General features: G+C 39.4%; 1 protein-coding gene across 3 annotated transcripts in view; it reads right to left on the bottom strand.

Moving 5' to 3' along the window:
- The window catches only part of DIAPH3 (diaphanous related formin 3), a 502,952-nt gene that overhangs the window by 123,133 nt on the left and 365,384 nt on the right, over positions 1-14,435 (bottom strand). The gene's annotated exons all lie outside the window — the stretch shown is intronic.

Raw genomic sequence — 14,435 nt, 5'->3', positions numbered from 1 at the left:
GCAATCTCTATATCATGAAAGTTTAACTTACAAATGTAGAATTATGTACAAAAAAATAACTGCATTCAAAAATAAAACAATGTAAAACTTTAGAGCCTACAAGTCTACTCAGTCCTTCTTCAGCCAATCGCTCAGACAAACAAGTTTGGTTACAATTTGCAGGTTGCATCCAAAGAAGTGAGGTTTTTACCCATGAAAGCTTATGCCCAAATAAATCTGTTAGTCTTTAAGGTGCCACCAGACTCCTTGTTGTTTTTGCGATAATGCTGCCCACTTCTTGTTTACAATGTCACCTGAAAGTGAGAACAGGTGTTCTCATGGCACTGTTGTAGTCGGTGTTGCAAGATATTTACGTGCCAGATGCGCTAAAGATTCATATGTACCTTCATGCTTCAACCACCGTTCCAGAAGACATCCTTCCATGCTGATGATGGGTTCTGCTCAATAAGAAACCAAAAGCAGAGCAGACCGATGCATGTTCATTTTCATCATCTGAGTCAGATGCCACCAGCAGAAGGTTAATATACTTTTCTGGTGGTTCGGGTTCTGTAGTTTCTGCATTTGAGTGTTGCTCTTTTAAGACTTCTGAAAGCATGCTCCACACCTCGTCCCTCTCAGACTTTGGACAGCATTTCAGATTCTTAAACCTTGGGTCGAGTGCTGTAGCTATCTTTAGAAATCTCACAATGGTATCTTCTTTGTGTTTTGTCAAATCTGTTGTGACAGTGTTCTTAAAATGAACATGTGATGAGTCATCATCAGAGACTGTTATAATATGAAATATATGGCAGAATGCGAGTAAAAGAGAAGAGGAGACATAAAATTCTCCTCTAAGGAGTTCAGTCACAAATTTAATTAAGGCATTATTTTTTTTAACGGGCATCATCAGCATGGAAACATGTCCTCTGGCATGATGGCTGAAGCATAGAGGGGCATACAAATGTTTAGCATATCTGGCACCTTGCAAATACCTTGCAAAGCCGGCTACAAAAGTGCCACGCAAATGTCTGTTCTCACTTTCTAGTGAAATTTGTTAGTCTCTAAGGTGCCACAAGTACTCCTGTTCTTCTTTTCACTTTCTAGTGACACTGTAAATAAGGAGCAGGACTGAGTGGCCTTGTAGACGCAAAAGTTTTGCATGGTTTTGTTTTTGAGTGCAGCTTTGTAACAAAAAAAATCTATATTTGTAAGTTGCACTTTCATGATAAAAAGATTGCATTACAGTACTTTTATGAGGTGAATTGAAAGATACTTTTTTTGTCATTTTTACAGTGCAAATATTTGTAAGAACAAATAATATAAAGTGAGCACTGTACAGGTTGTATTCTGTGTTGTAATTGAAATCGATATATTTGAAAAGGTAGAAAACATCCAAAAATATTTAATAAATTTCAATTGGTATTCTATTGTTTAACAGTGCGATTAATTTTTTAAATCGCGATTACTTTTTTCGAGTTAATCGTGTGAGTTAACTGTGAGTAATCAACAGCCCTACTTTTTATTTTTATATATATATATATATATTATATATATATATATATATTTGAACACACACATGCATGCACATTGGAGTTTTTACAACCCTGAAGCTTACTTTACTGCTCATGCATCTCTATAACAAAAATTACAAAGTTAACATTTGAACTCATTTAACATTTATTACCTTATTTATTTATTTAGTTCTCATATTTGCATGAGGTTTTAGAATTCATATATAGCACTTCTGAGTATTTATCTACATCTATATTAATAGAAAGTCTGAATTTCCCTGGCCTTCAGTAAAATTGTTTAAACAAGAATTCCTGAGCTTTTAATTTTAAGGTTGGTGTAAAATAAATTTAAGAACCCTAATCATTAAATCCCAGAAGGCAGCAAATTTTTACTTTGTTGGTAATTTATATTACGATGGCAATAAACTTAACAGTGTCTTACACAGAAAAAAAATGTACTACACTGGTGCCGTAACGAGTTAAACCTCTGTTGTCAAATAGATTGATGACTTAGTATCTACTACAAACACAGTAGTGAAGTTCAGGTGGAAGTATAGTTGGCAGCTATTTAAACAGAAGTTCAGTCCCCAAATATAAATTTCTAACACTGTTAAAAAAATATAGCACCAAGAGAAATTTTAAGTGCAGACACATTAAGCAGCCTTCTAGTTCTATAGGAGACAAGGTGGGAAAAGTAATATCTTCTACTGGACCAACTTCTGCTGGTGAAAAGACATGCTTTCCAGCTACAGAAAGCTCTTCTTTAAGTCTGCAAAAGGTGCTGAGAGCCTCACAACTAAGGCCATGTCTACACTGCGCACCTTACAATGGCCTGGCTGTGCAGCTGCAGCTATGCTGTTGTAAGGTGCGCAGACTAGCTGTTCTTTGTTGCTGGGAGAGAGCTCTCTCAGCAACAAAATAAAATCACCCCAATGAGCTTCGGTAGCTTCGTCGCCGAGAGAGTGGTGCTTTTCATTGTTAAAACTTTTGTTGTTCAGGGATGTGTTTTTTCACACGCCTGAGCAAAAAAGTTTTAATGACGAAAGTGCAGTGTAGACAACGGCTAAATAGAAGATGGATCAGATTGTTTAGCATAAGTAGTTTAACACTTATTTCAAGAGACCATTCACAGTGAAGTGTCCCATTAACACCTCTCCAGTATAAGGGCTTGTCTACACTTAAAACGCTGCAGCATTTCAGTAAAGACACTACCTATGCCAATAGCAGGGATTCTTCCATCAGCATAGGTACTCCACCTCCCTGAGAGGAGGTAACTAGGTCAACAGGAGAATTCTCCTGTTGAGCTAAGGCTGTCTACACTAGGGTTAGGTTTAACTGTGCCATTCAGCAATGTGACTTTTTCACACCACTGAGCAATGTAGTTATCCTGGTCTAATTTCCTAGCGTAGACCAGGCCACAGTCAAGTTCTGTAGGAGAGCTAAGTCAAATGTTTACAGAAATAGTTCCCTTCAGACTTAAATTATTGTGGCAACACAAGGTTCAAATCAATTCCAAAAAGAAATCAGAACTACAAAGGAGCTGCTAAGAAAGGACAAGAAATAATACAGTAACTCCTCACTTAAAGTTGTCCCGGTTAACGTTGTTTCGTTGTTACATTGCTGATCAATTAGAGAACAGGCTCATTTAAAGTTGTGCAATGCTCCCTTATAACATTGTTTGGCAGCTGCATGCTTTGTTCACTGCTTGCAGAACGAGCAGCGTGTTGGAGCTAGCTGGTGGGGGCTTGGAACCAGGGTGGACTGGCAGCCTCCTGCTCCTGTAAGTTCCCTGTGTGGCAGCCGCCCAGCAGGCTATCAATTGCTGGCAGTTCAGCTGTCCTCTCCCCACTGCCATGTGCTGCTACTGCCCTCTGCCTTAGAACTGCTCCTGGGAGCCTCCAGCTTGCTGGGTGCGGGGAGGGGAGAGAGGGGGCCTAATGTCAGAGTGTCCCCTTCACCGCTGCTCCTGCCCCCCGCTTACCGAATCTCCATAGAGCAGTGGGGGGGACATGACAGGGCTCAGGACAGAGGGAGCTTGCTGACAGCAGCTGCTGTCTCAACTTGCTGATCTACTTAAAAAGGCAATATACTTAAAGTAGGGTCAGCGTACTTAAAGGGGCAATGTGCATCTCTGTGCATCTCTCTGACACAGGGTGTGTGTGTCTGTTTGCCATGCTGTCTCCCCTCCCTCCATTTGTGCTGCCTTGTAGAGTGTGAGGCTACATTAATAACAGTGTGTTAACCCTTGAGGGCTCAGCCGAGTACTAGTTCATCATTTACCAGTACGGCATTCCCTGGGAAATATCCCACCCTCTGACTTCACTATCTCAACCAAGCTTCACAATCATCATTGCTGTGTACAGTATTAAATTGTTTGTTTAGATTATGAACAAACAGGAAAATGAAGGTGAAGACAATTGAGTTAGCTGCAGAAGCCAATATTTTAAGTTTCTCATGTTGACCTGGCTGACAGTCGATTTAATTTTTTATTTTTAAATATTTCATTTAACTATTTGTTAAAAACAATTTAAACAAAAACAAACCTATTTTAAAAAACTTGAATGTTTAACTAAATTCATATGCTTGTTTTGTTAAAATATTATATGTTTGCTGTAGAAGAAAAAAAACCAGAATACATAACCTTGTTGTTTTAGTTGAATAAAACACTTTAAGTATCTGTCTGGTGATGTTCTCCTCCTAATACAGTATGGCAAGAAAATCCTCTATATATTAATCATTAACCTGTAGAACTGGAGATAGTTCATCTCCCAATGACTTCATAAATATCTGCTTCAATTACCTTTGGTAAATGAAATAACCAATCATTCATTTTCTGATATAGCTGTAAAACTAATCTGAAAAGTTTTCAAAATAAAATCACTTAAAAAATGTATAGTGTGTACCTTCTAAAAACGAAACCTACATCTATCTCTGAGTTGTGAAGAATATGTATTAAGGTTATAACAACCAACAAAAATGCACTTTTATGTAGAAATCCATGATTAAATTGAGTCTTCCTGACTAGTGATTTAAATCAAATCCACCCTGAAAAGTACACGTTACCCAGGAACAACAGCCACGAGGTGATGAAACTATGACACTGACTCACTTGCTCATTCTTTGCTGTACCAGGAATTTAAAGAGTGGCAGGGGAGAAACTCTGCACAGAATGTGCTCTAGCTCTGTGGGAAGGGGAAATTGACACACAGAAGATCCCTCTGCACAGTGCATCACAAGGGCAAAAATCACAGACTCTTAGAAATGTAGGACTGCAAGCAACCTCAATAAGTCATGTTGCCCAGTCCCCTGCACTCACGACAGGACAATAACTAGACCATTCCTGACAGGTGTCTAACCTGTTCTTAAAATGACTCAAATTCCACAGCAACTGATTGTTCCTTTCTATGAGGAGTACTTTGCATTTGTCCTTACTGAATTTCATCCTATTTCTTTCAGACCATTTCTCCAGTTTGTCCAGATCATTTTGAATTTTAATCCTATCCTCCAAAGCACCTATAACCCCTCCCAGCTTGGTATTGTTCACAAACTTTACAAGTGTACTCTCTATGCCATTATTAAAATCATTTAAGAAGATATTGAACAGAACCTGACTCAGACAGATTCCTGGAGGACCCCACTTGATATGCCCTTCCAGCTTGACTTTGAACCACTGATAATTACTCTATGGGAACAGTTTTCCAACCAGTTATGCATCCGTCATATAGTAGCTCTAGATAACCTATATTTCCTTAGTTTAAGAGAAGTCATGTAAGACAGTGTCAAAAGCCTTACTAAAGTCAAGGTATACCACATCTACCACTTCCCCCCATCCACAATCTTACACTACTCTGTAAATAAACAACATACAATAAAATGCTATAAATTCAATAATTTAGGAAACGCTCAGATAAAAAAGACTTTATAAAAGATAGTTACTGCTGAAATGCTGCTGTCACTGACTACTGTTAACACAAAATAAAGTTTTACACCTACACTATATCCACTTCTGCAAAAGCCTAAACATTAAAAAGGTTATAAATGAAAAGTTAAGGCAACTACTGCCAAACCATCCTTCCTCATTCACTATCATCCTGACTCTCTTCTGTCCTGCAAGTTACACCTCAGTGTAAATATCTATCATCTCATTTACCTAAGGATTTTAAATATTGGGCTAATTAGAGTAATATAAATTATTAAGGATTTTTTTTAAAAAAGCCACTTATTGTGGATTTACTGATTTTAGGACCCTTCTTCTTCACTTGGGGCTATTTATTTTTTATAGCAAAACTAAGCAGCTACTATAAGAAAAGTATGTGACATTAAATATGCATTGTAACCAGAATAGACCAAGTTTATGCACATTAATGAGCTCTGTTCATAATAGACTGGGGTGCTGATTGAACAATTGTCACTGAAAGTGCAAAGTCATCTATATATAAAGAGGTTAATAAAGTCTACTATTTATGAATTATTCTTTTCATGTTCTTTGTGTATGTCACAGCTCCAATTCAAACGAAGCTGGCAAGAATGGAAGCAATCTTTATTTTAGGTTACTTGAAAACTATTATTTCCACTAATGTCATTTTTCAGGGAAAGATTTCCTATACAAATCACTTGTAAGCAGCAAGGAACTCAAACTTCATTAGCACATTTTTATTTTAAAATGAAATCAGTGTCTCATAAGATCTGTTATTTGTAATATGTAATATATCACTATCATAAAGTTGTCTCTCTCTTTAGGTACTATATGCATTTGAAGGTAGATCACAGAGAAAAAAATATTTAAAAAAATTTAAACTGTATTAAATTTAAAAATAAATACTCACTAATCAAATCAGAAAGTTTCTACGTAGGCACAACGAGCACCCAAGCTGGCAGCCATAATAGAGAGAGAGACTGGAGGAACAAGAAAATTGAGGTACTCAATCATTCGATGGCTTCTTCAAGCTCATGGTTGAGCTACAGGGTTGATTAGATTTGGGTTACTGTGGTCATAGGAAAGCCTCAGTGGGGTTATGAGTGCGCAAGCCCCTTGTATTGAGTCAGCAGTAGCAGCACTTTGTACTCTTTCCTCAGAACCCCATGGGGCTGCTGACCTACTGCTGAGTGGAGATAATAGTAATGATCAGCAGCAGAGAGACAGCTGCAACACCAGAATCAAACAGAAGGGAAAGCCAGAGGGAAGACTGGAAAGTTACTACTTTCCTTCTTGTAACTGGAGTTCTTCAAGATGTGTGTTCCCTATCAGTATTCCACTGTAGATATGCTTGCGCTCCATGTACCTGAGACCAGAGGTTTCTTGCAAGCAATGTGCCCACACCTCTGCTCTTCTTGTGCTCTGTACTGAGAGTAGGAGGACTGACTGCCTCTCCCGTTCCTTCTCTACTGCAAATTCAGTCATGATCTGAAGGAGAGGGGAAGAATGGAGGGTTGTGGAATACAGATAGGGACCACACACCTTGAAGAACTCCAATTGCAACAAGATAAGTAACTTCCCTTTCTTCTTTGAGTGCTAGTTCCTATATGTATTCCACTGTGGGTGACTGACAAGCAGTACTGAAAGAGGAGGTGGGTGCAAGAATGCAGGTGGTAAAGCTGCGTGTAGAACCGTTTTTACCCCAAAGGATGTGTCAGCAGAGAAGTCTTGGATCAAGGCAAAATGTGTTTTGAATGTGTGGATGGAACTGCATATAGCTGCCCAGGCAAATGTCAAGCAGGGGTACCTCCTGAAGTGATGCCACTGAGACTTAGGCCCTTGCAGAGTGAGCCCTGGCCCTATCTAGGAGAAGGAGCTGTGCCAACTGAGAGAGTCAGATACAGCCACAGAGGGTCCTGTGGCACCTTTAAGACTAACAGAAGTATTGGGAGCATAAGCTTTCGTGGGTAAGAACCTCACTTCTTCAGATGCAAGTCATCTTACCCACGAAAGCTTATGCTCCTAATACTTCTGTTAGTATTAAAAGGTGCCACAGGGCCCTCTGTTGCTTTTTACAGATTCAGACTAACACGGCTACCCCTCTGATACTAGAGACAGCCAGAGATCCTCTGAGAGGATATAGCTTGACTTTGGACTCATTCTGCTATGGCAACAAACACTCCAGATGATATTCTGATCGGCTATGTTTTCTGCAGGTATAATGCCAATGCTCATCTTATGTTGAGGGAATGAAGTCTCCTTTCCTCACCAGAGTCATGGGGCTTTGGAAAAAAAAATACAGGGAAGTGAATTGACTGGTTTAGTTGAAATTCTGAAAATATCTGAGGAGTGAATTTTGAATGTCTTCATAGTGAGATTTTGTGCTTATGGAACACTGTGTGGTTATTCATCTATTAGTGTCCCGAGTTCTGCCAATTCTGATAAAGCTGATATAGAAAGACTAAGTGGGCAATGAGTTGTGATGGTACCATCAGTGACTGAGGTCCTGATGGGTACTCTTTGCCCATACTGGCAGTTCTCAGTCTTTTGACTTAGGTAGTATTGCTGGCATTGTTACTGTTGGTGAGGAGTCTGGTACCAATGAAGGCCCACTCTTATAACCTTTTTTATCATGGCCGGGGGCTTAGGACGTTCTAAGGGGCAGGGTGCAAAGGCTTGTTCAGCTTGAAGAGGAATGGGCTTAAAGGGAGAATCTGCTCTTGTGTTTATGAGAACATTCCTTGCTCTCCTGATGAGACCCCGATGGAGGGTCCATAAGTATGCTCTCCCTCACTCCCAAGTCAGGCCACATGACAGGAGGTGCGCTCCTTGCTCACTCTGGCCAATGTATAGAGGCGGTTCCCCCAGCCTGGGTTGGACTAGGCATTCATAGCCTTTTCCACTAGGTGTTTTTTAAGCTGGAATTCCTGAATTAGTTAGGTATGCCTAAGGAAGGAGTGACAAATATTGCAGCTGATGGAAATATTTGCTTCCCCAAGGCAGTAAAAGCAGTGCAGGTGATCGTTGCTGACTAAAAAGGAATGGGGACAGGAGACAGCTTTTAAAGCCTGATGTTCTGGGCATACTCTAATTCCGGTATCGGGAGCCAGAGTGGTGCTGGTAAGGGTTCCTGGGGTGAGGAAACTAACTAAATACTAACTATACTATTAAAGACTATTTACACTACCTATACTAAAGATAAAACTTCGAAATATTTATAGGTTGAAGACAAGGCTGAAAAAAACCCCAGACACTCCAGATACTGGAGGTCCTGACTCAGGCCATGTGGCAGTAAGAAGTAACTGGAGAGGCAGTTGGTCCAATCTGCCCCTTATACCTTTGGTATGGAGCATGAGGAGAGCAGGGGCACAGGTGTGAGCAATGGACACTGTTTGCAAGAATTCTCTGGTCTCAAGCTAAGGGACTGAATATGTACCCACAGTGCAATACACATAGGGACCCACAATTGAAGCAGAACCTCTCTTGTACTCTCTCCCACAAAAGGAGGAGAAAGTGCCTGGTTCCTTTGTAAGCCTTGACTAAGGGAGAAAGGAGCCATTAGCCTCCTCCGAATACTTTGAAGACGGAGATGCCCACCCACTGAAGAGAAAAGACCAGAGATGGTACAGAAACAGAGAGACAGAGCATGAGTGTATGTAGACTGGGAAGGGGAGGCAGGTGATTCAGTTGCTGCGAGCCTCATGGCAGAAGTATCCCTTAAGGAGGAATTTGAATGAGGAGAGGGAAATGGCCTGCAGAACAAGTTCATAGAGGACAGTCCATGTATAGGGAGCAGCTTGGAAGCAGTTGTGGGAGAAGCAGATTCATGTGCTACTAAAGTTAGTATAATTAGTGCATCAGAGAAGGTGAAGGGAAGGTGAGATGAAGAAATTGCTTTGGATTCTAGCATGACATACAAGAGGGTGGCTTCCTAGAGAACTTGCTCCCTTGGAAGAAAAGTCAGCTTGCTTTTCCCTCCTTCTATGGATTCCGGAAGTGTTGAATAGAAAGGTTAACTTTTACTTCTCTACTTGTACTTTGCATTTAAGCTGTATTTTATATTATTAAAAAGTATGTGCTAGTCTTCACTACTGCATTTTCTGCAAAATCCACTTTTTTTCATATTTCCTAGTGTTTAGCCTAATATACAGGTGTACAAATAAATATAATTATAATCCTAATTATAATGCTCAGTTGTTCAGGTGTTTGTTGAATTTAACATTCTATGCTGAAGATTCAATAATATAGATGCGTATTACCAGTTAGTTTGGCTGCTTCATATATATATTTGAACTGAGTGAACTTGTATGGCTAAATGTATGGCTCAGGATGTAATGTCCTGGGGCCTGAGATTTTCAGTGGAAGTCACCTGACATATTTATTTTAGAAATGACTGAAACTATCAAAACTGTTACTCTTAAAAGAAAGGAAATTGCTTGTATGACTCATTGGGGCAAGTTTTATAAGAGTTTTAAATATAGGAGTTTTATTAGCGTACTGATTCTCCCTCAAAGCCAGAAGGATTACTCCAATGGAAGTCTCATGCGTTGGTGTTGGGAATAGGGAGGGTAGAAAATACAGGAAATTTATACTCCAGACAAAGTCGAGTGTTTTATCCAATGGCATCGGAATTGTAATTCTTTGCATATATGCACAGCTGAAACTTAATAGTCTAAACTGGTGTAAAAATTCAACATCCTGCTGTCAGGTGGAATAGGACTTTTTGTTTTGAAGTCTAGTACACAATTATTGACAATATCCATATTTCACAACTACAGGACAGAAATTAGAAACTAAAGCTAGTTTATTAAGAAATAATATACTAAGCACTCCAATAGAGTTTGCAAAATTAAAATTGTTTATTCCCAAAGAACAGGTTGAATGTAAGGCAGAAAAGGGCAACAACTGAGGTCATGATTTATTAGATCAATTGAAACATGCTGCTGCTGATTATTTCAACTCCGGAATAACTTTTAAAAAAATTAAAACAAAAATTATATTGTGGATTGCAGGTTTGATGCATAAGAGATTGTGGCATCACTTCACTGCTTTTGAATAAGAAAAAGCAGACTATATAAATAACTACTGATTAAAGTGGCTTGTTACCTAAGTAGTATTCAAAGTGATGCACAAAGAAGATGCCACAATGATGGAGTTCTCAATTATAATACAACAAATGTAGTCTTTAGAGAGTACAAAGAATAAAAAATAATAGTTTCACTCTAAAGCGTTGTACAAAACAGAAGTGTATGCGTAAGCCAGAATAATGAAAAACTGAGACAGAAAACTTACATACTGTACATGATAGACTAAAATGTCTAGAAAATGTATTGAATAAAACAAATATTGTGAATTAAGTGACACCATAGTGGCTTCAATAAGCCAAGTCCAGGCTCCCTACCATAATATACATATTATTAAAAAGCAACTATAATTCCTTAGTTTCCCAAAAGAATGGAACAGCAATAAATGTACTGTACCAGATATGCAGATAGATAAATTTTAAAATTCTTTCTAGCTGCATATCTCAGCCTGGAACACATATAAAGGAGCAATATATTAATTTTGATAAAGGAAGATTGTCTTAAAGATTAAAGAAAAGTAGATATTAGATTGCAAGATGTTTAGGGTGCGGACTACATCTCCATGTGTGTTTGTGCAGTGTCTAGCATGATGGGACACACTCCTGATTTGGTGCTTCTAGGTGTTATCTTAAGATGAATATTAATTTATAATTATAAAGTATTAAAGTATAATTTCAGCATTGCTTACAATACACACTTCATATTTTCTCCTCCAAATCATAAATGAGATGTCAGCCACATTTGATTGTCAAACACAATTCGATGCAATTCTAGTTTGCAACATATAAATTAAATGAATCAAATTACATGCATTGTGGATACCAATACATAAACCCAGATTTTATTTTAAATATTAGATTATTATTTTTTTTTAAAACAAGGGACAAAGTTGGCATTTGGCCCATCAGAGTTGATGTAAATTCTCTGCAATCATTATTTCCATCTATCTAGATACAAATGATTGCACATTCATATGTACCTACACTAAATAATTACTGGAGTTTTATTTCAGTTGATGGCCTCTGTAGCTGATGCCTCATCCCTTGGCTGCCCCCTTAATTAACAGAAAATACATGTGTATAAATAATGAGTCAGGGTAATAAATTATCAGCGCCCACATTTTCATGTTATAAGGCAATGATTTTAAAGATACAGTACCAAACATTTTATTAGAATGGATAAAGATTGGAAAGAGAGAGAGGGGTACTGGCAAGCGAACCATATCAGTAAGAAAGTACTCATCAGCTCCTGACACTTTCTTCCACTGCAACTCAAAGGTTAAAAAGGAGATTTCCTCTTGTCCCCTCCCCTGTTTTAGCAGTAGTGCAATATCACTATGCAAGTTAAACTATCCTCAAGCAATTTGAAATTGATAAAGACTGACTGTATATTCCCAATGATATACTATACTTTTTCTTTTTACTATAGCTCAAGGGTTTATAGCTGTGCTACTATTACAAGAAAAGCAAATGATCTAGTTTTTATCAACAATGTGAACTCACTTATGTATATAAATAGGTGTCCTCCAGTACCATCTATATACATCTCTACCCCGATATAACGCAACCCGATATAACACAAATTTGAATATAACGCGGTAAAGCAGTGCTCCGGGAGGGGGGGGGGGCTGCGCACTCCAGTGGATCAAAGCAAGTTCGATATAACGCGATTTCACCTGTAACACGGTAAGATTTTTTGGCTCCCAAGGACAACATTATATCTGGGTAGAGGTATATAAAACCATATATATAAAACTTCCTGAACTGTACAAATCTGACTAGGAAGATTGCTGAGATTTGTGGCTTCTTCCTCTCTACCAGAGCCTCCAGATCCCGCAGATCCACAAGGTTAGCAACATTCATCTCACTGGGGTTCTTCAAAGCATAGCTGCCAAGTTTTTTGCAGCTCCATATAGGACATTTTTTATCACAAAGAACAAATCACTATTTCCTCCTACCCGGCACAGTGGAAGGAGTTGTCAAGGATGACAGAATCCTATCCTTCCTTCCTCAAAAGCAGACAAGGTTAGGTGGGGCAAAGGGAGAGTCTTGGAAATATTCACAAAAAAATTCTGGAATGCATTTAGGTCATCTGGTACTGAGGAACCCCCTTCATCAGATGACAAAGAATCATTACTAAAAATCCTTTGGTGATGATATAGTGTTGCTTGGTCTCTGGATCTGCTCTTCCTGATATTGTGGCAAAGGCGGTCTAACCAGGGATGTTGAGTGACCTTTTCTTCTTACTCAAGTGCAGCGAGACCTTCATCTTGAAGCATGAGAAGATAGGTCCCAGTACTGCCTATAGGGCCACCATGGAAAGCTGTAGGACTACAGCTAGCTCATTGGGTATTGGCCAGTCCAGTATCATTCCTGCTGGGCTAGGGGGAAGTTGGTAGGTGTCTCTGTGGTGTCAATCACTGTATGCAGAGGAGAGGGCTTTCTACTAGAAGATGGGAAGAATGTATGCCCAGTGGTGGTGCAGAGTAGACCTCCAACGGAGGTGGCACCAAAGTATATAGCACTCTCAGTATCTGAGTCTGTTCCAGTGCTGGTGTTTCTGCAGGAATGATGGTCTTGAGTTTCCTCTGGGCTCATCCTCTGTGAGCATCAATGCTGATGGGTGCAGCATTGGATCTAGGGTCGGTGCCATAGAAGTCTCCTGCATCTAAGGCTATTCTTTTCCCCACACTTTGACTCTTCACAGGGATTGGTGGATTTATATATGAAAGCTTTTTGGTGTCTATCCTTATGGGAGAACACGGAAGGCCATCTGCTGACTCTGTCTCCTGTGTTCAGAGTGGCCCTTTTGAGTGGCAGCTTTGGTGCAAATGAGGTGAGCATGGCTTCAGTGTAAGGTCTTTTTTCTCAGCTCCGTCTTCTCTGGACTGGTTTTTGGTGTTGTCAGTCTGCTGGCTGGGGTGGTGGATGAAGCTGGCTTGTCTGCCAGCATAACTTTTGGAACTCTTCTCCTCAGGGTCTCATGAGGCCTTCGTGGACCATTCCAGGAGATGGAGCTTTCGCCTCACATGTCATGACTTCTGTGTTCTTGAGGAGAATGGCATGCAGATCGATCATCCGCTTGGTATACGAGATTCTGACATATAGAAAATATACATGCTGTGTCCACCTTGAGGGGAGATTAATCCATCCCAGGAGGGACAGAGCTCTAAGCCCATAGGTTTTGAGTTGATCATGCTAAGGAACCCTGTACAGTGAGTGGAGTCTGATCATTAGAGATCAATTCAGAGGGATGGAGACATTTCACGATGGTTAATATCGAAGATCAGAAGTAGCTCTGAGATTTTCACGAAGATATGTAGAAGTTTACCCTGAGCAAAGAACTAGCGAGTTGGACACTCACCAGGTTCTGTCTCACTGCTATGGGTAGTAAGAGGGAACTGAGCCAGGGTTGCAGTTGTGCCACTCTTTACACCCTCATGCTGCATCAAAAGGAGGCAAAAGACAAATACATGGCCCTGACGGGGACACTACTATTCAGAAAAACTCCATTCTCATGAGGTACATGTACACTCACAGTGGGATCCACACTGACACATACTCAGAGAAGAATCTTAGCTGCATAAAAGAAGCCTATTGTCATAAAAGGAACAATTACAAAACTCACAGTTTCCCTTAGTTAAAATATAAATAAATTGGCTCTGTGATTTGGAAAGTGACTTTGTTCACATGTAACATAATAGCTTCTTTTTCAGCTTAGCTTTAATTGAGATAAATCATTAATACTTGAGTACAAAATGTTCAATAGATAGTGAATGGAAAAGTACTGAGCACCATTTCAAGGTCTAACATAGCTTGAGAAAAGCAGATAAGCTAGAACAGCTTGTTAATAAAAATCAAATTTAAGAACAGCTTTGCTGTACTATTTAATTGGTGAAATCATTTATTCTGCCTCTCCTCAAGAACACATCAAGATAATAACAAA

Source organism: Chrysemys picta, chromosome 1 (assembly GCF_011386835.1).
Source record: "Chrysemys picta bellii isolate R12L10 chromosome 1, ASM1138683v2, whole genome shotgun sequence".
Classification (NCBI taxonomy): domain Eukaryota; kingdom Metazoa; phylum Chordata; order Testudines; family Emydidae; genus Chrysemys; species Chrysemys picta.
The sequence above is the reverse complement of the archived record's forward strand: the minus strand, read 5'-3'. Positions and strand labels throughout refer to the sequence as shown.